This window comes from Aquarana catesbeiana, linkage group LG02 (genome assembly GCF_042186555.1).
Source record: "Aquarana catesbeiana isolate 2022-GZ linkage group LG02, ASM4218655v1, whole genome shotgun sequence".
NCBI lineage: Eukaryota > Metazoa > Chordata > Amphibia > Anura > Ranidae > Aquarana > Aquarana catesbeiana.
Genome location: NC_133325.1, coordinates 751,461,203 through 751,486,138, shown reverse-complemented (window position 1 = coordinate 751,486,138; position 24,936 = coordinate 751,461,203). Strand labels below are relative to the sequence as shown.

General features: G+C 46.0%; 1 protein-coding gene across 2 annotated transcripts in view; it reads right to left on the bottom strand.

The window, feature by feature from the left end:
- The window catches only part of MRAP (melanocortin 2 receptor accessory protein), a 63,594-nt gene extending 39,645 nt beyond the window's left edge, over window positions 1-23,949 (bottom strand). Inside the window, exons 1-2 of one of the 2 annotated variants that reach the window (XM_073617118.1) lie at window positions 23,655-23,949; window positions 1,314-1,509 (exon numbers count right to left, since the gene is read on the bottom strand). The gene's annotated coding sequence lies outside the window, so the exon portion shown is untranslated. The remainder of the gene's footprint in view (window positions 1-1,313; window positions 1,510-23,654) is intronic. The other variant, XM_073617119.1, reaches the window with a different exon arrangement.
- Between the last annotated feature and the right edge of the window lie 987 nt (window positions 23,950-24,936).

The window sequence follows — 24,936 nt, the reverse complement described above, 5'->3', positions numbered from 1 at the left end:
AGATCAGAGGGCACTGAGGGACACTGTTGAGGGCACTATGAGGGCTGTAGGCTCTGCAACAAGCTATGGGGTACTGTGGGAGGTTGGAGGGCACTGGGTTGAGAGCTGGTGGTCTAGTATACACAAGCCAAGATGAAAGACAATGGACTTGGCAAGTGTCCTCTTTATGTCCATTTTCCAGTTCCACTGGTGTTTCCATTGTGTTCTCCTTAACGAGGGATTTTCAGCTCACTTCCACTGATCACCAATTGCTAATCTCTCTTATTGACAAGTGTTTACTGTGTTGAGATGAGGCAGCTTCCTGTGTGTTGTAGAGCAAGCTCCAGTGTGATCTAGTCTCATGCCAGACCGAATTGGCTGAGAAAAGTCACAGACAGCTGCCTTGCTGCCTCTCCAATCCTTCTGCTGTGTTGGCGAAGAACCAGACGATGAATAATTGATTGTTTGTAGAACCTTGGTAAGATAAGGCATACAGACATTTAAATAGTCTGCTTTACCAGCACTCCATACTGTATATCCTTCATAGAAATAATGACTCTAGTACCATAATGCAAGATTTGGTCAGAGTGATTGCTTAACACAAAATCTTGTGCCTGATTCGCTCATACACCAAGCCTCTCCCCTTCTACTACATCATGATGATTGACATCGCAGCTTACACAGGAGCAGAACAGGGAAAACCTAAAACTGAACTCCAGCCTTACCTTCAGTCTTGCACAGTTGTACAGGTTCCTGCCCTGTACTGAAATTGTTTGCTCTAATTTCATTGCACACTCTGAGCTTCACACAGTGTGCAGTAGGTCACATAAAGCCTGCCTCATTCCAACATCAACTAGTGCTTTTTTTTCCCCACCCTGATTGTCCCTGGCCTGCTCCTTTCGAGTTAAGTACTTTCAATCAGGTAAGTAAGGTTGCCACCTTTTCTTCAAGCCACACCCAATCACTTTAGTGGCGCATGGCTATTTTGTTTCTGATGTAAAGGGGAACTCTGATGTAAGGGGGTTTCTGCTTACCAAAGCCCCACTGACATCAGAGTTCCCAGCATTCCCCTTAAATCAGGCTTCCCAAAGCCTTCTTTACATCAGAGTCCACAGAGCACTCCTTACATCTGAGTCCACCTTACCTTAGTGTACTCAGACAGTGAATAGCGAGCTCACTCACCCGAGAATGGAAGCACCTTTCATCCATGTGCACCTATGCACTTGGTTACTCGAGGACAAGGTGTGCGCAGTCTATTACATTAGGGCATCCTTTTTCAACCAGGCTGCCTTCAGGTTGTGCCTTGGCAAAATGCCCAAAAATTGTATACATACCAGTGGGTGGATTAAGTCTGTCTTTAGTTACACAAAGCCACAGGTTTTCATCGTTCACCTTTTCGACCTTCTAGCTGCCGGAGTCCTAACAACCAATGACGTTATCAGTTATTAAGGAGGATGTTGGTCACTTGCACAGTGATCCTGCCCCACTCCATCAGCACTGTGGTTACATTAGCTGAGCGATGGGGAAAAACTGAGGAAGAAGAGAAACAATGGATTAATAGCCAGTACCAGTGTACAAAGGTTAAGAATAAATCACCTCTAACGTTGGGTGTCTCGTGTGTGGATGTTGCTGCATTATATAAAACTATTAGAATCGATTTCTACATTTTAGAATTTTAGAATGGGATGCCTCAAGACTGTCCATAATTTTAAAGGGTGCCTTGACTGAAAAGGGTTGAGAAACACTGCATTAGGGTGTTCGCCCCAAATCTCAAACACACGTGTGTATGTATATATATATATATATATATATATATATATATATATATATATATATATATATATACAGTATCTCACAAAAGTGAGTACACCCCTCACATTTTTGTAAATATTTTCAGTATCTTTTCATCAGACAACACTGAAGAAATGACACTTTGCTACAATGTAAAGTAGTGAGTGTATGAGTGTACAGCTTGTATAACAGTGTAAATTTGCTGTCCCCTCAAAATAACTCAACACACGGCCATAAATGTGTAAACTGTTGGCAACAAAAGTGAGTACACCCCTAAGTGAAAATGTCCAAATTGGGCCCAATGTGTCAATATTTTGTGTGGTCACCATTATTTTTCAGCACGGCCTTAACCCTCTTGGGCATGGAGTTCACCAGAGCTTCACAGGTTGCCACTGGAGTCCTCTTCCACTCCTCCATGACGACATCACAGAGCTGGTGGATGTTAGTGACCTTGCACTCCTCCACCTTCCGTTTGAGGATGTCCCACAGATGCTCAATAGAGTTTAGGTCTGGATGCATGCTTGGCCAGTCCATCACCTTTACCTTCAGCTTCTTTAGCAAGGCAGTGGTTGTCTTGGAGGTGTGTTTGGGGTCATTATCATGTTGGAATACTGCCCTGCGGCCCAGTCTCCGAAGGGAGGGGATCATGCTCTGCTTAAGTATGTCACAATACATGTTGGCATTAATGGTTCCCTCAATGAACTGTAGCTTCCCAGTGCTGGCAGCACTCATGCACCCCCAGACCATGACACTCCCACCACCATGCTTGAGTGTAGGCAAGACACACTTGTCTTTGTACTCCTCACCTGGTTGCCGCCACACAGGTTTGACACCATCCGAACTGGTCACATCAGACCACAGGACATGGTTCCAGTAATCCATGTCCTTAGTCAGCTTGTCTTCAGAAAACTGTTTGCAGGTTTACTTGTGCATCATCTTTAGAAGAGGCTTTCTTCTGGGACGACAGCCATGCAGATGAATTTGATGCAGTGTGCGGCGTATGGTCTGAGCACTGACAGGCTGACCCCCCCCCACCCCTTCGAACTCTGCAGCAATGCTGGCAGCACTTATACATCTATTTCCCAAAGACAACCTCTGCATAGGACGCTGAGCATGTGCACTCAACTTCTTTGGTCAACCATGGTAAGGCCTGTTCTGAGTGAAACCTGTCCTATTAAACCTCTGTATGGTCTTTGCCACCGTGCTGCAAGTCCATTTCAGGGTCTTAGCAATCTTCTTATAGCCTAGGCCATCTTTATGTAGAGCAACAATTCTTTTTTTTCAGATCTCCAGAGAGTTTTTTTTGCCATGAGGTGCCATGTTGAAGTTCCAGTGACCAGTATGAGAAAGTGAGAGCGATAACACCAAATTTAACACACCTGCTCCCCATTCACACCTGAGACCTTGTAACATTAACGAGTCACATGACACCGGGGAGGGAAAATAGCTAATTGGGCCCAATTTGGACATTTTCACTTAGGGGTGTACTCACTTTTGTTGCCAGAAGTTTAGACATTAATGGCTGTGTGTTGAGTTATTTTGAGGGGACAGAAAATTTACACTGTTATACAAGCTGTACACTCACTACTTTACATTGTAGCAAAATGTAATTTCTTCAGTGTTGTCACATGAAAAGATATAATAAAATATTTTCAGAAATCTGAGGGGTGTACTCACTTTTGTGAGATACTGTATATATATATATATATATATATATATATATATATATATATATATATATATATATATATGGGGTATTTTAGCTCATTGGTAGCGCCAAATAGTGAGTCCAGTCCACTCCACAAAGTTTGTTTTAGGGCTTTTTCTGCCCACTTTTATTGAAAAAAGTAAAGATTCACAGCAGAACTTGGCTTATTATTGTTTTATGGGCGCAGGGCACTGATACTCTACTGGAAGAAACCCACAAAGCCCTCACTGGCATACTGGAAGGGGCTTGTTAATAGAGTGATTCCGTTCTATAAAGCAACATACCTGAGCAGAGAAGGTGTCCAAAGAAATTTCACAAAGTCTGGAGGATTTGGTTAGATATTGATCTTTCTGTAGCCTAATGATTATATAGATTCCATAATAGGATTTTCCGACGGAAAATGTTCTATAGGAGCTTGTTGGAAATTCTGACCGTGTGTAGGCTCCATCGGACATTTTCCATTGGAATTTCTGTCACAAAAAATTTGAGAGCTGGTTCTCAAATTTTCCGACAACAAAATCTGTTGTCGTAAATTTCGATCGTGTGTACACAATTCCGACGCACAAAAAAGTTCCACGCATGCTCGGAATCAAGCAGAAGAGCAGCACTGGCTATTGAACTTCATTTTTCTCGGCTCGTTGTACGCGTTGTACGTCACCGCGTTTTCAACGTTCGGAATTTCCAACAAGATTTGTGTGACCGTGTGTATGTAAGACAAGCTTGAGCCAACATCCGTCGGAAAAAAAAACATGGATTTTGTTGTCGGAAAATCCTATTGTATGTACAGGGCATAAGGGTATACGCCTCTGTAATTCTTGAACTACCATTGGGATTATTTGGGGACTGACTGCTGCTACGATAGCTATATGTAGGGATGATTGATGGCTTTATTACCATGAGAAATGTAAAGTCGTTATAATACTGCCTCTATTATGATGTTGGTATATTTACCCCTTTTGTTCTAGGGGATTGTCCACAGGGTGGTGAACCTGGACGGGGGTGGGGGGGGGGTATTATGAGAAGTTTTTTTCTTTTCTTTATTTTTAAATGTTTTTTTACTATGACACCCACCCTGCCCTGCGTGGCTTGGCTTGTTTACATTTTTCTGCTTGTTTCTTTGTACTGTGCAAACTATTATTAGTAAAAAGAAATTTGCAAAAAAAAAGATTCACAGCAGAACAATTTCCCTTGCAGGGGTTCTCACCATCAATGTGTCAAAACAAATAGTACTCCTCCTCGTGGCTCTTCTCTGCAGTATCTCTGTTTGGGGCCTCCTACCTTGGTCCTCCAGACCGTCAAACACACAGTCCCCAGTGCTCATGCACTAAATGCTGAACCTTCCTCAGCTCTGACTATTTCTCCTGCAGCTCCCTGCTGCTACATCCTACAGGTCCGAGCAACGTGCTCCCAACACACACTCCTATAAATAAATGTAAACAAATATTTGAATGTGTCAGTAGAGCAGAGGCTGGTGTCAGTAGTTTTTATTTTTGTTTTATTTTTTATAATGTATTTATTATTATTTACAATTTTTTTAAGGAGCCCCTTTGGTGAAATATCAGGGGTCTAAACAGACACCTGATGTCTCACTTTGATGAGAGAGAGAAAGGGACTGAGGACAGAGATTCCCCAGTCCCTTTCTCTGCAGCCTCAGCTGCACTGCAGAGTAAATGAATGGGAAGTGCTCTGTGCTGAGTGGCTTCCTGTTCATTCGCAAACGGAAGCATAGTAAACACAGTTTACTATGCTTCTGTTATGAGTAGATACAGGAGTGATCTGTACTGTGTTCATCCAGAAAAGGAAGGTGCTGACATATTTACCAGCCCCTTCTCCCACTCTCTATCCTGAAAAAGAGGGGGGGAGGTTGGGACTTTAAATGAGGTGCGCATGATGCAGCCCATTCACACTCACAGAGGTGCAAACATATGTATGTTTATTAAGGACCAATGATCAACATGGCATAAAAACGCATTGCATACATTAGACATAAAATAATCGCAAATAGACAATTATTATTATTATTATTCAGGATTTATATAGCCCCAACAGTTTACGCAGCGCTTTACAATATAAAAGGGAGACAATACAGTTATAATACAATACAATACAATAGGACAGGGATATGCAATTAGCGGACCTCCAGCTGTTGCAGAACTACAAGTCCCATGAGGCATAGCAAGACTCTGACAGCCACAAGCATGACACCCAGAGGCAGAGGCATGATGGGACTTGTAGTTTTGCAACAGCTGGAGGTCTGCTAATTGCATATCCCTGCAATAGGATTAAGAGGGCCCTGCTCAGAAGAGCTTACAATCTAATAGGGTGGGGCAGGTGGTACAAAAGGTTGTAACTGTGGGGAATGAGCTGTTGGAAGTGGTAGGAGATTAGTTGGAGACGTGATAGGCTTTCCTAAAGAGATGAGTTTTTAGGGATTGCCTGAAGGTAGCAAGACTAGGGGATAGCCGGATAGATGGAGGTAGCGAGTTCCAGAGGATGGGAGAGGCTCTGGAGAAATCCTGGAGACGAGCATGGGAGGAGGAGATGAGAGAGCTTGAAAGCAGGAGGTCTTGAGAAGAGCAGAGAGGTCGATTTGGGTGATATTTGGAGACAAGATTAGTGATGTAGCTTGGGGCAGAGTTGTGAATGGCTTTGTATGTTGTGGTTAGCATTTTGAATTTAATTCAATAGATCTATGTATATACAAACATAGGACATGGGTAGGTACAATTATGCATCTTAATCCCCCAAACAAGATAAAAGTCATGTGAAGTAAAAAACATCTGAAAATTGGTCAATGTGTGTTTGATGCATCAAAGGTAGGCCCGACGCTGCGTTTCATGGACTTCAATCCACTCTTCAGGAGCCGGATGCATCTAAATTCTATAAAAGATGTATGAAAAGCAATATAGTTTCATGGGTCTAACAAAATCAGCAGAAAAGGGGGAAATTTGGGCATAATGGGCCATGCCAAAAAGGTTACTCACATGATAGCCAAAACTGGGACCGTGTGACAAAACAAAGCCAGGGGTAAGCCCTGGAGCCTGGCCCGGGAGCTGAGAGGGGGATCTCAATGAGGAACACCGGACCGCACACACCAACACTCCGCAGTGGAGGGGACTTCTATAATGTAGGAGATATATAAAATGTATCTATGATGATACAAGTAACAAAAAACGAGATGATGTAAGCTGCGGATATCACCAAGGTGATTGAAAAAAAGCACCCGGAGGATTACCTTGGAGAATACATATGATGTTTGAAGCCACATAGATAGGAGAGGATCAGGGTGTGCATAGGTTGTATCAGCACCGTGTCTGAATACCATGAAGCAGGGAGTGAGATGCAGCCCCAGTATGGAACGCCAGCTCCCCCTCAGCGTCACGCAGGCACCACACAGTGGAGCAAAACCTCGGCAAACGCCAGATATCCTGAAAGAGCCAGGAGGAGAGGAGAGAAGGGAAGCCGGCAGTGCTGGGGGGGCCTGGGCAGCAGGGGGAATCTGCACCGCATGGGGTGATTAGAGTGTGACCAGGCACACCCAGGCTTAGGGAGCCACAATCTGGTCTGAATAATGTCTAATGCCGCGTACACACGGTCGGACTTTTCGTCTACAAAAGTCCGACAGCCTGTCCGACAGACTTCCGGCGGACTTTCAGCGGACTTGCAGCAGACTTTCTAACGAACGGACTTGCCTACACACGACCACACAAAAGTCCGACGGATTCGTACGTGATGACGTACACCGGACTAAAATAAGGAAGTTCATAGCCGGTAGCCAATAGCTGCCCTAGCATGGGTTTTTGTCCGTCGGACTAGCATACAGACGAGCGGACTTCGGGGTCCGTCGTACTTACGACGTAAAGATTTGAAGCATGCTTCAAATCTAAAGTCCGTCGGATTTTAGGCTAAAAAAGTCCGTTGAAAGTCCGGAGAAGCCCACACACGATCGGATTACCAGCCAGCTTTAGTCCGTCAGCGTCCGTTGGACTTTTGTAGACGAAAAGTCCGACCGTGTGTACGCGGCATAAAAGTTGAACACATAATTCAAAGCCTGGTCTGTCCTGGTGAATCCCAGACGGGTGACAACCCTACATGGAGGCTCAGCATCACAGGTGTGCATTACCTAGAGTGGTCTGAATGCACATACAGTCTGCATAGGACCACCCGCTCCTGCAGACTGACATCCACCCACCAAGGCTTTTTCATATTTGCATAACCCCTTCCAAGAGCCATCCCGCTGCTCGGGGCTAATGTCTCTTGAGAAGAGTACAGAAGCAGGGTGCTGTGATGACTTCAGGATCCTATGTACAGTAGCCTGCCAGCCCCTCCCACCGGCCATGATCTGCCTGCATTGTATAGAGTAGCACAGAGACCCCACAGGGATGATGTCAATGGGTAAAAAAATATGGTATGTAATGAATAGGAAAAAGTTTTGTTTGAATATATCACCAGCATGAAAATGGAGAGGGGGGACAGGTCACCAGGGAAGGCTAAACATAAGCATATTACACTTCAGCTTTAGTTGTGTTGTCAGTTTCTCACCAGTTTAGAGCTGCTCAGTGGTATCATGCTGAGTAGCATGCGGGATGGTTATATAAAGATTCATTTACATTTCTTCACATGCACCTGGTAGCTAATTTTCTGTCACCTGTGCTATAAATCAGATCTGGCTAGAAAAAAATGCCTAAAGAAAGACACAAGGAATAAGGAATCCTATAAGTGTCAAGAAAGCGTCCCTATAGTGTCATTGTATAGGCGTTACTTATTGCACTTCTCCTGCTGGTCCAAACCCTTACACCGAGGGATTGGTCATATGGCCTCTGCTGATGAGAACTGGCTAACTTAGTCTTACTGTCCAAATCCTAAGTGCTCATGACTTAAAGTGGTTGTAAACTCCTCGTTCACCACTCCAGCGGCGGACATCGCTCCCGGGGGTTACTTCTGGATATCGCGGCTCCGGCGCTGTGATTGGCCGGAGCCACGATGACGTCACTTCTGCGCATGCGGTCTAACTGAAGCGACGGCACGTACGTGCCATTGCTTCAGTTTGCTTAAGTGCGCATGTGCCGATGACATTGGCACATGCAAATACAGGGATATCTCCTAAACCATGCAGGTTCAGGAGATATCCAGTGTAGCTACAGGTAAGCCTAATTATAGGCTTGCCTGTAGTAAAAAGTAGTTGTAAAGGGTTATTTCTGATATCTGCCTGCTGTACCATGTACTTGTATGAAGAAGTATCCTGTTATCTTTGTATTGCTTCTGTTATGTGAAATCCCTGGGGTCCCCTTGCTTTCCTATTATATACTGACCACACTAAGCAGGAGATCACACTGTGGTCAGTTCTCTAGCTGTGCTGGGAACTCAGCCTGCTCTCCTCCAATGATCAGACTTGTCCTGACATGCCTCCCCCTGCACAGCCATTTACTGGCAAGCTCAATGTGCTGCTGCTCCCCCCCCCCCCCAGCTCTTATGCAGCTGAGAACAGAGGGAATGTGATCACTTATAAAAAAAAAAGGGAAAAAGGTATTTATTATTATTTTTTTTATATATATTTACAAAAATGTTTTGCCTTTCATTTCTATTTTAAAACGAATGGGTTGTTTTACAAGGTGAGGGTTTACAATCACTTTAAGGTGGCCATAGTTGATTTGTTTTTTTGCTCCGCCAGTGATTTTTTCCATCCACACAAATGAGGTTGATGGAAGAATCCCCTCCGCCGGGATACTATATTCTGACAGCGGAACTCAGTAAGAGCCCTTTCACACCGAGCCGCCCATAGCGTCGGCGGTAAAACGCCGCTATTTTTAGCGGCGTTTTACCGTCGGATTAGCAGCGCATTTCGGCCGCTAGTGGGGCACTTTTACCCCCCGCTAGCGGCCGAGAAAGGGTTAAAACCACCCACAATGCCCCGTAATAGCGGCATTTTGCCGGCAGTATCCCAGCGCTGCCCCATTGATTTCAATGGGGAGCAGCGGTGGAGGAGCGGTAAACACACCGCTCCAAAGAAGCTGCTGGCAGGACTTTTCCTGACGTCCTGCCAGCGCAGCGCTCCAGTGTGAAAGCCCTCGGGCCCTCGGGCTTTCACACTGGAGACAATGCTGCAGCTGTTTGAGGGCGGATTGCAGGCGCTATTTTTAATGCTATAGCGCCTGCAAAACGCCCTCGGTGTGAAAGGGGTCTTAGACGTGATGAAACCCCTTCCAACACAGTTGTCACAAAAATAAGTGTCCCCATTAGAAAATTTTCCCTATAATCCTGTTGAGTTGGCAACTAATAATTTTGGATTTATCTTCATCTTTTTTTTCCTGGTGAAATTGGTAATCAGGAAAATTACAGAGAGTCTGTCTCTCTAATGGGGACACAGACAGCAATACAAAACTGAATAAAGTTCTATCCTCTCACCAGTCTATTCAATACTTTAAAAAAATGTCTTTAGTTACACTTTAATTTTCTATAATGGAATGTTCATGCTATGGCAGGACTCCAACAGACATTTGTCTGTAACACATAACTGTCCAGCAGAGGGTGCTGTAGAATCACATTTTACAGTCTCAGATTATGATTGCCTATTATTTAACAGGGAGCAGGGAAATTTCCATCAAAATGATCTATAGTGTATTCCTAGCCGTACACATCATCTGATCTGATCATCTGAGGGTGTCCAGCTTAAGAAATTAAAATAAATTGTTGGGATGCTTGAGTGTTTACATGTATGTAGAAATTGACAGTATATGGTAATGATCATCACCTTATACCTAAAGCAGATCTTAACCCTTTAAAATAGGTTTCCTCTACTCTCTACTCTTTTTAGAGCTAATAGGCAAGCTATTCAAAAAAAGCCATGGTATGCTGAACACTGCTATCGGGCACATGTACAAATGCCAACATTTAAAAAAAAAAAACCCGTATAGTGGGAAAAGGGTCCTTTTTTGCACCATAGCGGGCTCACATCACATGCTTGGAGGATTCTCTGAAGTTATTGCAAAACAGTATTACTTTTACAGACAGCCTAATGCTGTGTACACACGATCAGAAATTCGGCCAGCAAAAGACCGATGAGAGCTTTTGGTCGGAAAATGCGACTGTGTGTATGCTCTATCGGACTTTTGCTAGCCGAATTTCCGCCAGCAAAAGATTGAGAGCATGTTCTCAATTTTTCAGACGGAAAAAGTTTTTCGTGTGTATGCAATTCCGACGCGCAAAAAAACACGCTTGCTCAGAATCAAGTACGAGACGGAGCCGCTCAGTCTGGTAAAACGACCGTTCGTAATGGAGATGGCACATTCGTCACACTGCAAATTTTTAAATGTTTCAATGCAGCGCATTCTCTTCTTTATAATGCTAGAAGAATGAAGTTGTTTTGCTGCTCATATTCACACAGAGTTCTCACAAACGTATTACTTTATTCTTTCTCGTGGTCTCATGAATAATCTTTTTTTGTTTTTAAAGCCAGATCTCCATAATAATGTTTTTATTTTTTTTTATAGTCAGTTTTTTTTTAATCAAGGTCTCCTGTTGTATTTTTTTTTTTTACTAATTTTATAGTCATCTCCATAATTTTTTTTTTTTTTTGTATGTCACGTTTCCACAACACCATTATTATCTTGTATTTGTAAACCTCAAGGAGGTTGCTTGGTGTTGGTGTCCCTTGTTAATTTGACATTGTATTTTTGAAATGTACCTGCCTACTCACAAACAAACTGTCCTTTTTGAAGTAAAACACATAGGCAAGTATTTCTGAAAACAAAACATCCATTTATTCTGGGTCAAAATAATGGAGAAACTGGTAAAATTTTCCAAGCCTCTGTACCCCAGGGCAGACATCAATAACTTTACAGTCAAAATTGGTGGCCTGAGGAGTGCTTATAATAGTGAGCACAATCCGGTCCAGGACTACAAGAGATCAGGAACAGCAGCAGATGACATATCTGTCCCCAGGTTGTGGTCATACAACAGCCTGCATCTTTTGTCAGACCAGACTGAACCCAGGCCATCACTCTCTGGTCTTCCTTAGACACTTCCTCCCAGGCTGTGGCTGTGGTGTTGGAGGTGTGGCAGAAGGTGGAGGAGGAGGAGGACCTGGAGGAGGAGGAGGAGGAGGAGGAGGACCATGGTTCAACTCACAAATGTGACTTTGACTTTTGAGTTGGCCCCTCAACCCCTTATTTAGGGCTTGAAACATTACTTCCTCACATAACAGGCGTTGGCCCTCCTCCATTTCCAGCATTTTGCAGGCTGTAATGTACGCAAAGTCCTCTTGAACACTGTGGGTGGTTCTGAGGGCCGCAGTAGCCTTCAGAAATAGGCCAGTTGCTGACACTTTTTGGTGGAAGGCGGAGGGGAGGGACCTGCGATTCTGGCAGGCTACTGGGCCCAGCCACCTCCTGGCTGCCACTTTCCACAGCCTGGCTGAGGCTTTCCTGTGTATGAAAAAGGAACATCGTTTTAGCTTTTGGTTCATCAATCACACACAATTTTCATCTCATGACTGTTGCAAATTTAATGTTAATAAATAGAAAAGACTATCATTCTGACCCCAGCATTTTTCATTCTTGTCCCAATCATTTGTGGCCACTACTGTCTATTGATATGTAAAACACTTTGTGAAATCAGAAATTACAGATCAAAATTAGCATATATTTAACATCATTAATTTGACAACCAGAAATATTTTTAAGAATGCTATACCTGGCTCAATCTGGGCTCCTCCACATGTTGCTGCCTGGGAGGCCCAGGTTGGACGTCAGAAGCCTCAGCTGGGGGGGGGGGGAGGAAGTGTGGAAGGAAGACTGGAGAGTGCTGGTCTTGGTTCATTCTGGCCTGCCAAAAAATGCAGTCTTCCATAGTACCACAGCCTGGGTACTTAAATGTCATCTGCTGCAGCACCTTATCTCAGGGAATTCTGGACCTTCTTGAGCTCCCTAATATAAGTGCTCCTCATGCTACCAATTAGGGCCTTCAAATAGGGGATGTCTGTCGTGGGGATCACCGGTTTCACAAATTCCACCAATTAATCCAGCGCTGCCTTCCTCTTTGGTTTATTGTTATAAAAGGGGTGGTTTACCTGCCACAGACAGGGCAGCTCCCTGTACATATCAATGAATATGGGCATAAAGTCCTTGTCATTGAATAGATCCATTTTCTCTGCAAGACACAACACAAGACAAACCCTAATGTCAGGCTAAACTCTCCTAATCTTGACCTAATATAGGCCTCAATCTATAAGCAGTATAGGCCACTGATGCACCAACTTAAAATTGTACCTTCATTATAACGATCGGCACTTCTGCTACACCTTCCTCCGCTCACAGATCGTACGTACGACGCACGCATATTACGCTTTATATACACTGAGCATGCGTGAAACTCTGTCCGCGTCACCCGCCCCTGACATTCTTTCTATAATATTCCCCGCCCTTCTCTTTCATTGCAGTGGGAGAGGAACATGGTGGAGACACAACAGGTGCTTAATAGCAGTAACGAGGAGGAAAGCCGGAGTCAGAAACGTCCCGATCCAGGAGGAGGAGATTTAAGGCCTCAAATATGTCCTTTGAAGAGATGGTAGAGATGGTGGACATATTGAAGAGGGCTGACTATGATGGGAAGTATGGACCGTACCTAAACCCAAATGTTAGAAAGGCCAAGATCATGACTAAAGTTGTGAAGAGTCTGCACCGGAATTTTGGGGTACGACGATCCAAGGAGCAATTGAGGAAACGCTGGTCGGACCTCAAATTAAGGGAGCAGGATCAGTACAGAAGGATCAAGAAAGTGCTTCTAAAAAGTAAGTACTTGTACCCTTCTTCCTAGAGCGCAGTTCTCCCCTCACTTTGTTGTGGAAAGAGCCCACAGGATGCCGGCTGTGAGAGGCCCCCAAGGCTCCCCACCACGCACCTTCATATTCCGGCTCTTGAATTTCAGAGACCGGGACCTTATCCTGAGGGAGGCGAGGAAAATTGATGAGCTCCGGTATGAAAACGCCAAACTAATGCTGTTTCCAGATTACTCCGTTGAAACACAGAGGCTCCGTAGAACTTTTGATCATGTGAAGGGCCAGCTCCGCATGAGAGGGATGAAATACAGTATGCTTTTCCCTGCACGCCTCCGTGTGGTGCATGGGGAATCCACAAAATATTTCACCTCCCCGGAAGATGCCTCTCAATGGCTGGATAAACTACCCAGAGCAAGGTAACTGTGTTACTATGATAGTCAGTGATGGCCCCCTTTTACACTCCCTGATAACTTGCCCCTGTTGAAGAACTGTTGCCGCCTCTCTGAGACTTGGAAATACATGCAATTATAGATACTCTTGAAATGTTGATTGTTGTAATATACATACCTCCGCCTGCCACCATCTCTTTGCTGAAGGCCCTGGTCCCCATTCTGTCCACCTACACAACAGATAACCTTATTATAGCATGGGATTTTAATATGCTTCCGAGTCCTATCCTAGACAAAGCTTCTGGCACTGTCGCGGACTCCCCTCTGTCCAGGTGGGCATCTATATATGGTTTGACGGATGTCTATGATGGAAGCACCCTGCGGAAAGTGCTTTCACCTGCCACTCAACATCTTACTGCACCCTGTCGTGAATAGATTTGATTTACGCCAGTGGGGGACTCTTGCCGAGATTGACTAAGGTCGAGATCCTCCCAAGGGGTATATCGGATCATGCCCCTATGCTCTGCTGCCTTCAAACGTCCACTTCACCCTTGGATAGAGTGAGGCGGCTCTCCAGGTATTGGAACTCTGACCCTACTATGGAATTTGAGATAGCTAAACTTACCTCTGAATTTTGGTGGTAGAACGACCGCACGGCCTCCTCGGAGGCGACATGGGATGCTTTCAAGGCCTACATTAGGGGCTGCTATCAGCCCTCTATCTCTAGAGCCCGGCAAAATGCAGCTGTCGCTATAGAGGAGGCTGAGAACAGGGCGAACACTCTGGAGTCTCAATATATCCTCTCTAAAAACCCAATCACATGCTTGGATATGCAGGCTGCCTACTGTGAAGTGGTTCTCCTGTGGGTGACCAAAGCCAAAAAGAACCAATTGGCACAAACACAGTACATCTTCGAAGAGGGTGAGAGGACTGGGCGACTCCTGGCCTGGCTGGCAAAAGAACAACGACCAACTACTAGTATAGCCCGCATCAGAGATGACCTTGGGGTGGTTGTGACTGACCCACAGGCCATCAATGACCGCTTTGCCTCTTATTACGAATCCCTATACTCGACCACGGCAGAATACTCAAAGGAGGAACTAGGGGAATATCTGGATCAGATTGTTTTTCCCAGACTGACTGAGGCGGCTAGGGATATATTGGATATCCCAATAACTCTCAAAGAAGTGCAACAGGCGATAGGTGCTCTGCAGGTGGGGAAGACTCCCGGGGTTGATGGCATGCCAACGGAGTTCTACAAACAATGTGGTAAAAAAAAAGGGGGAGAGGTTGGGACTTAAATGAGGTGCGCATGATAAAACCCGATCACACTCACAGAGGTACAAACATATGTATGTTTATTGGGGACCAATGATCAACATGGCATAAAAACGCATTGCATACATAAGACATAAAAAGTAATCGCATATAGACAATAAATATATGTATAAACAACCATGAGGCATGGGTAGGTACAATTATGCATCTTAATCCCCCAAACAAGGTGAAAGTCGAGTAAAGTAAAAAACATCTGGAAATTGGTCAATATGTGTTTGATGCATCAAGGTAGGCCCGACGCTGCATTTCATGGACTTCAATCCACTCTTCAGGAGCCAGATGCAGGAGCCAGATAATTCTTGAAATCATCAGGGTTATTCTCCTGGATCTCCCACAACAAAGGCATATGAGAGAATTGGTCACGATGGAGCAACCAATTCTTGGTCCATGAACTCCTCTTCGCCCTGTTCATGGACTGGGCTTGGGTCAAAGCTAGAAGCCCAACACCAAGCCCCCACACAGCACAAACTCTACGATGAGCACGTACCTGCAACATGGCTTCAAAACAGTCGGCTGGTCAAAACGAACTAACCAGAACGCACTGAAGAACAGCAAGGCCTGTGAAGAGCGAGCTGAAAATCAGTAATGAGTGGACAAGAACGCACTGAAAAACAGATACGAACTGACTAAAACCAGATGCAAACCCACAAGTACAAACTGAACAGCAGTAAAGCGTTCGGAATAAGCACTTGTCTGAAAAGTGTGAATTGTCTCTCATCAAACTTCTACTAACACAAGATAAACACGAGATTAGCAGAAGGAGCCCAAAGGGTGGCGCACTGGGTATTCTTGACAGTCGGAATTTGGTGTGACCGTGCGTATGAAAGACAGCTTAAGCAAAATCCCGTCGGAATTCCATTGAAAAAACCATCAGAGCTTTTTCCGACCAAAATTCCGATCGTGTGTACGCGGCATTAGCTCACACTGGTAGTGCATATGTGGCTGTGGAATTGATTTTTTCTCTTACAAATAAGTTGGCTTACATGCCGCAGCAGCACCCCATTTCAGCTTGAAAAAAATGCTTTTTATCATGTAGTTTTAGCAGCAACACATGCTTTTTCATCAAGCAGAAAAAGGCCTGGTTTGACCGGCATTCTCCTGGATGCCGAACTGCCTGCTGCTGGCCAATTTGTATTGCACTTCTATCAAACCCCTATGAATAATTGAGAGACTGCAGATGACAAAGCAGTGTAGAATTGGCCAGCAGCAGGACAGCTTTAATAAGCTAGACCAGGGGTAGGCAACCTTTTTAGCACAGTGTGCCGAAAAATGTTTTCAAAGAAATTGAGTGTGCCGATTTTATAACAAAAAAATGTCAACTTCACACTCTCAATCACTAAAAGGATTTTTTATAAAGTAAATGCTGTAAACTACTTTAGTAGTGAGAAATTAACACCCTGCACTCTCATGCCTCTGATCAGCCCCAATTCATGCACATTCACACCTCAGATCACTGTCCCCCCTGCACATCTGCCCCACCACAGTACATCTGCCCTACCTCTGTACTACCCTGCACATCTGCCCCACCACTGTACCCCCTGCTCATCTGCCCCACTACTGTAACCCCCTGTACATCTACCCCACTACAGTACCACCCTGCTCATCTGCCCCACCAATGTATCCCCTTTCTCATCTGCCCCACCACTGTAACCCCCTGCACATCTGCCCCACCACTGTACTACCCTGCACATCTGCACCATCTCTGTCCCCTCTGCTCATCTGTCCCACCACTGTAACCCCCTGTACATCAGCCCCACCGCAGTACCACCCTGCTCATCCCCGACCAATGTACCCTCTTTCTCATCTTCCCCACCACTGTACCCCCCTGCACATCTGCACCATGTCTGTACCCCCCTGCTCACCTGCCCCACCAATGTTCCGCCTTTCTCATCTGCTCCACCACTGAACCGTCTTCTCATCTGTCCTAACACTGAACTTATCTGCTCATCTGCCCCACCACTGTAACCCCCTTTCTCATCTGCCCCATGACTGTACCTCTTGAACATCTGCCCCACCACTGTACCCCCTGCTCATCTCTCCCACCAGTGCACCTCCTTTCTCCTCTGCCCCAACACTGAACTCCCCTGCTCATCTTTCCCACCACTGTAACCCCCTTCTCATATGGCCCAACACTGAACCCCCTCTGCTCATCTGTCCCACCACTGTAACCCGCTGCCCATCTGCCCCATCACTGTACCCCCCTGCTTTTCTGTCCCACCGCTGAACCCCCTTCTCTTTCCTCCCACCACTGTACCTCCTGCACATGTGACCCACCACTGTACCGCCTTGCTCTTCTGTCCCACCACTGTAACCCCCCTGTTCATCTGCCTCATCAATGTACCCCTTTTCTCATCTGCCCCACCACTGTACCTCCCTGCACATCTGCTCCACCGCCGTATCCCCATGCTCTTCTGTTTTACTAATGAATCACCTTCTCATCTGTCCTAACACTGAACCCATCTGCTCATCTGCCCCACCACTGTAACTCACTTTCTCATCTGCCCCACCAATATACCTCCTGCACATCTGTATCACCTCTGTACCCCCCTGCTCTTCTGCCCCACCTTTGTTCCCCCCGCTCTCCTGCCCCACCACTGTAACCCCCTGCTCATCTGCCCCACCAATATACCCCCTTTCACATCTGCCCCACTGCTCTACCCCCCTGCTTTTCTGCACCAACACTGAACCCCCTTGCTCATCTGGTCCAATACTGAACCCCCTGCTCTTCTGTCCCACTGCTGAACCCCTTCTCATCTCTTCCACCACTGTACCCCCCTGCACATCTGCCCCACCGCTGTATCCTCCTGCTCTTCTGTTCCACCTCTGAACCCCTCCTGCTCATCTGCTCCACCGCTGTACCCTCTTCTCATCTATGATATGCAGAGTGGTGAAAGGAAGCAGAGATGAGACACATCTACCTGTCCTGGCACACTCATCTTGCTGATCCACCTCTCACATCCAGCCCACGTGCTTGTATGTGATGTATGGGATATATGTGATGTATGTGATGTATGTAATGTTACATACAGGCATATGGAACGGATGCGCAATGATGAGCTCAGGTCAGGGGTATTTTCTGAAAGCAGTGGGCCTGTGTGCAAGATCATAGGTTGGACCCCCGCAGCTGAGATAAAGTGGTTGGGTGTGATTTTTATTGCGCTGAATACTGGCTGTGGCTTAAAGGGACACAGAGTGCAAGGGTTCAGTAGTAAGTGACACAAAGGTTCCGGAATAATTTCAACAGTTCCCAGAAGCTCAACAGTAATTCCACAAACTGTCACCTGATTGCAGTTTTCTCAATCACAGTGAAATCCCTTCTTTTTGAGATTGGTAGTGGCAACCAAGCGAGTCATCTTCCTCCAGATGGTGGAGGGGGCAAGCAGGACTGTGATTGGCTTTAGCAGTGGCCAAAACAGTCGTCCTCCTCCTGAACACAGGGACCGCCTCCCCCCCCCTTCCCCCCAGCAGAACTGCACCTAATCTCTTCCCATCACAAAAGCTGACGATCGAAGCTACAGCAAAGTTAGAGAACTAAACAATGTTTCCCATCTTTTACAATGTGTGGGGGTACAGTGCCTCCCCCTCAGTGCAGGTACGGCATGGGTAATTGTGAAATTGGAATTCATTAGTGTCTCGCTGACACTTCCCTGTGCTGCGCTGCTCTGCTGATGGGGAGGAAATGTCGAGTGTCGGCAAAAGAGGCTTCATGTGCCGCTTGTGGCACCAGTGCCGGGGGTTGCGTACCCCTGAGCTAGACTAGGCCAAAATGTTCTAGAGACATAAGGCACAGGCACGTGTTTTATTATAAGGATTCAAATATAACTAAGCTCCTTTTCACACTACTGTAGCGTGACATAAGGCATCACACATATGCACGTTTTTCATGGCGCTGTGATTGGTATTGACTCGTAACTCTACTACTATTATCCTGATGGGGCATCTGGGTGATGTGTAGGCTGCTTCCATACCCAAGAGGGACTTCCACGGAAAACCTCTAGAAATCAGTATATTGGTTGAATCAAAGAACTGGAGAGCCACATGATTATCCTGATTCTAGCTCCAGCCTCCAACAGCCACTTTCTTAAAGTGGTTGTAAAAGCAGAATATTTTTTTATCTTAACACATTCTATACATTAAGATAAAAAATCTTCTGTGTGCAGCGGTCCTCCTCAGCCACCCTAATACTTACCTGAGACATATTGTGATCCAGCAATGTTGCACAAGAGTCTCGGCTGTTCAGGACTCTCCCTCTTCATTGGCTGAGACAGCAGAGGGTGCCATTGGCTGTCAATCAAACTCATTAAGCCTATGAGGTAACAAAGGGGGACGGGGCCGAACCGCAGCTCAGAGCAGCAGTTCGGCTCGGGTGCTCAGCAGGAGGGAGGGGCCAGGAGCACCAGCGGGGCACCTGAGAAAAGGAGGATCTGGGCTGCTCTGTGCAGTGGTTTTGTTAAATATAACATGTTTGTTATTTTTATAGAAAAAAAAGAGACTTTAACCACTTCTCGCCCTGCCTATAGCAAAATGACGGCCGGGAAGTGGTTCAGTTATCCTAACTGGGCGTCATATGACGTCCAGCAGGAAAAGCCGCGTGGCAACAGCTGTTGTGGTGTGTCAGTCTGACTCTGTTTACTATGCTTCAGTTTACTATGCTTGTTTACTATGCTACAGACTCTGTTTACTATGCTTCAGTTTGTGAATGAACAGGAAGCCGCTCAGCACAGAGCACTTCCCATTCATTCACTGTCCAGTGCAGCTGAGGCTGCAGGGAAAGTCATGTGTGTTTGAGCTTTGGGGTGCACACCCTAATGCAATAGGGTGATTAGTTAATAGTTAACTATGCTAACTGATGTGTATTAGGTGATTTTCTTCACATTAGAAAGATATCTTCTCACTTCCTGTGGAGTTGACAGGACAGGAAGTGATGAGAAATCTCCCTAACAAGAACTCAGATGCAGTGGCAGCCCGTCCATGCCTCCCCCCTCCTCAGGCAGTCACAAAAAAAATGTAAAAAAATTTTTAAACATGGCCCTTTAAAAAAAAAAAGGTCTTTAAGTGCACTGTATTTGGGCACGGACATAGTGCACTATGGGAAGCACCACGTCAATGCAATCAGTAGATTGCAGACACAGCGCTTCATTCACGGGGTTTGGAGCTGCTTTGTGGCGCGATCCATTGCGCCGAGCAGCATCCGCTCAGCGTCCGGCCAGGTGCTTTGTTCTTAGTGTGAGAACAAAGTCACTTCCGGGGCCCGGCGGGCTACAAAAAGATGGCCGCTGCCTAATCCCTTTGTGTTCAGTGGAGAGGAGAAGCCCCTCCCCTCTCCACTGAACACGCGGAGAAAGACAGGAAGTAGCTGAAGAGAGAGACAGAGGCGATATGAACATATGACACACATATAAGGAGGACAGCACTGGGGACACACATGTAAGGAGGACAGCGCTGGGGACACACATTTAAGGAGGACAGCGCTGGGGACACACATTTAAGGAGGACAGCGCTGGGGACACACATATAAGGAGGACAGCGCTGGGGACACACATGTAAGGAGGACAGCACTGGGGACACACATATAAGGAGGACAGCGCTGGGGACACACATGTAAGGAGGACTGATGGGGACACACATGTAAGGTGGACTGATGGGGACACCACATGTAAGGAGGACTGATGGAGACACAGATGTAAGGAGGGGCTCCGCTGCTGGGGACACAGATGTAAGGAGGGGCTCCGCTGGGGACACAGATGTAAGGAGGGGCTCTGCTGGGGACACAGATGTAAGGAGAGGCTCCGCTGGGGACAGATGTAAGGAGGGGCTCCGCTGGGGACACAGATGTAAGGAGGGGTTCCGCTTGGGACATAGATGTAAGGAGGGGCTCTGCTGGGGATACAGATGTAAGGAGGGGCTGCGCTGGGGACACAGATGTAAGGAGGGGCTCCGCTGGGGACGCAGATGTAAGGAGGAACTCCGTTGATGGGGGCACAGATGTAAGGAGGGACTCCACTGGGGACAAAGATGTAAGGAGAGGCTCCGCTGATGACACTGATGTAAGGAGGGACTCTGCTGATGGGGATACTGATGTAAGGAGGGGCTCAGCTGATGGGTACACTGATGTAAGGGGGAACTCCGCTGATGGGGGCACAGATGTAAGGAGGGGCTCCGCTGGGGACACTGATGTAGGAAGGAACTCCGCTGGGGACACAGATGTAAGGAGGGACTCCGCTGATGGGGGGACAGATGTAAGGAGGGGTTCCGCTGGGGACACTGATGTAAGGAGGGACTGCGCTGAGGACACTGATGTAAGGAGGGACTCCGCTGGGGACACTGATGTAAGCAGGGACTCTGCTGGGGGCACCTGATGTAAGGAGGGACTCTGCTGGGAGCACCTGATGTAAGGAGGGACTCTGCTGGGGGGCACCTGATGTAAGGAGGGTCTCTGCTGGGGGCACCTGATGTAAGGAGGGACTCTGCTGGGGGCACCTGATGTAAGGAGGGACTCCGCTGGGGGCACCTGATGTAAGGACGGATTCCGCTGGGGGCACCTGATGTAAGGACGGACTCCACTGGGGCACCTGATGTAAGGACGGATTCCGCTGGGGGCACCTGATGTAAGGACGTACTCCGCTGGGGGGCACCTGATGTAAGGACGGACTCCGCTGGGGACACCTGATGTAAGGACGGACGCCGCTGGGGACACCTGATGTAAGGACGGACGCCACTGGGGACACCTGATAGCATCTGGTGGCAGGCAACATGGCAGGTGACACACTCGGGGCTCCCACTGATTCTGCATTATGGTGAGTTGAATGATTTCATTTTATATTAAAATGTAATAATAAAAATAATGCGCTTCAATCATCCTGACACCATAACAACCATGGTGTCGGGATGATTGAAGTGCTAACACCAGGTGTTTGGAGAATCTTTATCTGCTGATTGTTAAACTTTCTAGAATACACATATTTCTATTGTGGTGTAGGATCTGGGCCTGTTGTCCCTCCCTCTCTCCCTCCATCCCACGTTCATGTCAGACGCTAACCACACCCCCTTAGAGCCACACTATTTAAGCCACACCCACTATTTTGCTGAAACTGCACCCATTTTCACCAAGTGGGAGGGGTCAAAAAGGAAGGGCGGGGTCTGGCGCCCCCCATCCTAAAACTTCACTAGCCGCCACTGCTCAGATGCAAAAAAAAACAAACAAAAAAAATGACTGTTATTTTAACCCTCCAGCACTCTATCTGGAATAGAAAAAGGAGTTTTGACTTTAAATACACTCTAATTTATCCTCTTCCTATCTCAGTGTTCCTCTAATATGAACTGTAAATGAAAATGACAGAAAAACAGAATGCAGAAACAGGATAGGATCATTTTCACTAAGTGTAAATTAGATAGTCAGGAAACAAACACGCCATGTCTTCCATTATTAATCAGTCTAGGACTGGGAATGACTAATGTGTTTATGATCAGACTATTAACATGTGGCGGATATTTCTTACAGTCCACTATTTTGCATTCTTGGCAGTAATGCTTATGTGTTTGTTTTTGGTATAGGGTGCCTTTATTGTGCTCAGAAATGTTTGATCTCTTATATGGCATAGGCATATTCAGCAGAGCTTGATTAGGGTATTAAACTGGAGTTTGGTCATAGCAGCCCTTTATTAACAAAATGTATAAATAACAGAATAGGGCCTTATGCACACAAGTCGTAAAAAATTACGCTTTTACAGTTGTTTGACTTTTTTCAGTCTCTAAACGCCCCTCTACGTTATCCTACATGCATTCATAAAGTATTCAGACCCTCCGCAGTTTTTGCCAAATGTGTTATGTTGCAGCCTGATACTTTTTTGTTTGTTTTTTTTAAATCAGCAATAACGTTTTTTTAGGCTTTAATAAGCCAACATAACATTCACAGCCAAAGAGTATGACATTAGAGGAATCACATAGTGGTTATGTGCTATATACAACATCTGATGCTACTTTAAATAAAAATAAAATCTCATTAATCTACACTCAATATCCCATAATGACAAAGTGAAAACAGAATTTTAGAAATGTCTGTGAATTTATAAAAAACAAATAAACAAAAAACCCCCTGAAATATCACATGTACGTAAGTATTCAGACCCTTTACTTAGTACTTAAAGCACCTTTGGCAGCAATTACAGCCTTGAGGCTTTCTAGGTATGACGCTACAAGCTTTGCACACCTGAATTGGGGACTTTCTGCCATTGCAAATCCTCTCAAGCTCACTCAGGATGGATAGGGATCGTTGGTGGAAAGATATTTTCAGGTCTCCTGTCCCTTCTGTATTGAACTGTACTGTAATTGTGCTGTCCCTCCTCTACATTGTAAAGCTCTGCATAAACTGTTGGCGCTATATAAATCGTGTATAATAATAATAAGGTCTCTTCAGAGATGTTCACTAGGGTTTACGTCAGGGCTCTGGCTGGGCCGCTCTAGGACATTCACAAAGTTGTCCCTAAACCACTCCTGTGTTGTCTTGGCTGTGTGCTTAGGATCGTTGTCATGTTGGAAGGTAAACCTTCGGCCCAGTCTGAAGTCCTGAGCAATGTCAAAGGAAAAGGTTCATAGGGGAGAGGAGTGCCCAGAGACAGCAGGTACACAAGGATTAATTACACTGCAGTTACTGAAGAACAAAAATCATAGGTACCATTAGCAAAAGCAGTGCTCTCTGGCCTGGAGCATCAGATCCGACCCCTTCACTGCCAGGAATGGAGATAGGTGTACACCAGCCGGCAGCTGCACTGCTTTCCCAATAGGCGGCAGTAGCACCTTGCTGGCTTTCATGTGCGGGAGGTGGGTCTCAGTAAGTGGTGGTGCATAATGCCTCTTCCTCTGCTTCTCCGTCCCTCCTCCTCTTCTGGCGTCCTGGCTGCCAGGTGACCGTCGGCTGCATGGCGCATACGCGAACACGGACTTCCTGTTCAGTGGCGGCCTGGGTTGCCATGGATCGGCTTGGTAGGCGGGGAATGAGGAGACTCTTTCCTCTCCCCCACCACCACCCAGCATATGCGGAACATCAGCAAACGGCCCTGCATGTCAGAACCCACAGCCGGCTCTGCATATCACACCTAGAAATGCAGCCGGCAGCCCACTGGGCAAACGCCCAGGCTGCCCTATGGCTAGTCCAGGCCTGCCTTCCTGCAATCATCACCTGACGTTCCTTTTGTTCTCCCAACTCCATATCTACTTTTAGGTTTCCAAAACTTCTCTTACACCAAACCTCCTTTGAACCCAGTCATGTAGGCACTATGTCTATGTCTCTCTTTTTTTCTTGTTTACACCGGGCCTAACTTCATTTAAGTACACTGAACACTTCACAACAGGGGCTGTCCTATTGACCTTTCCAAACTAAAGTCCAATCTAACGTCCCATCTGATGTCCCAATCAAAGTCATACAAACACCCTAGGCTCAACATGGACAGATGTTAATTAGAGCTGAACTCTGGGCATCATGATCTTATTTTTTGTAGATATTTTATCAGCTCTTTAAATCTTAAATTGTTTTTCTTTTCTTTTTTTTCATCAGCATAAAAAAATGCCTTAAAGCTCAAATTGCGGTCTGCTGGGGACAACCGCCTCTAGGGATGGGACTCAGGAATCCCCATTTTCCATAATGTTGTATTTTAGTGGATCCAACACTCTTGCCGAGGGTCTAGAGGCACAGATTTTTTCCTAAACCCAAAGAGCAATACTCAACATATAGGCTCCTAAAAAAATATGGGAGAAAGCCAAACAAATGCAAACGTTTATGGGATATACTAGCTACAGCCCTATTTGGAATAATCACACCTACCCTGAACTGGCCAAGTTACAACATGTTGCTAAGTGGCGAGTTTCTGGGGTGACGCATCTCAAACATATCTTTGACAATGGACATCTACTCTCTTTTGCCCAATTACAGTCTAGATTTGGAATTTCTGCTAACATGC